The following is a 1,040-nucleotide window of genomic DNA, read 5'->3' as shown; positions in this document are numbered from 1 at the left end:
CCAACTCTCAATTCATCCAATGTGACATTCCGGAATGTTATATCCCGGACATACCCACCTCGTCCTGGTGCGGTTTTAATCCTAACTCCACGCCGGGAGCTCCAAATCAGAATGTTCTCGACAGTGATATTCGAGACACCACCAGACATCTCACTTCCTATAGATATACCCGCGCTGTTTGTTTTGCACAGATGCTTTAGGTACAAGTCAATTATTAGATCAACATTTGATTGGGGAAAGCAATTCTCTCATACCTAACCATGGAGCGGATGATGAGATTACGGATGAGTATGTTCTTTGATGGTCGTCCGTAGGTAGTTCCATACTGGTCCCAGCCACTCTTTATTGCAATTCCGTCATCCCCAACACTGATGTAAGAGTTCTCTATTAACATGTCCTCACACGAATCTGATGCACACAAGCAGATATTATTAGTCTATTGAAACCAAGTAGTGCACCAGAAGCCCAAGGGTCATACTCTGATCTATATCAGTAACACTCATATACAACCAAGGACCTGTGTCTCTCTTCAGCATGTGAAATTTCTCAAATTTACATAAATTAGTTGCGCTACTTTAGAGGCCTAGTGTTATCACTACTAGTCAAATTCATCTTCCCATCTTGTATGTTTCTGTTTGGTTATTATCGTTACTACATGCGATCAGAAACTCAATCCCTTATTAATTATCTGAGTTGCATCGTCCAATGCAAAGTGGAAATTACTTACCAGGATCAATACCATCAGTGTTTGGGGCTTCAAACACGGGTGCCAAAATGGTCATATTTGTGATGGTGACATTTTTGCAGTCATATGGGTGAAGTGTCCAAAATGGAGAATCACGCAAAGTGATGTTGGCGAAAACAATGTCACTTGACCACATTATCTGTACCAGTGGTCCTCTCGTGTGGTTAAGCAGCTTTTGGCGATACTTCTTCCACCACGTTTGCCCCTGCCCGTTGATGCTACCGTTATTCCCTGTTTCCATCATTAATTAGCTATACCAATCATACAGTTCACAGAATAAACTTCCAGGCTTCGT

This window comes from Camelina sativa, chromosome 6 (assembly GCF_000633955.1).
Source record: "Camelina sativa cultivar DH55 chromosome 6, Cs, whole genome shotgun sequence".
Lineage (NCBI taxonomy): Eukaryota > Viridiplantae > Streptophyta > Magnoliopsida > Brassicales > Brassicaceae > Camelina > Camelina sativa.
Note: the sequence above shows the minus strand (reverse complement) of the source record.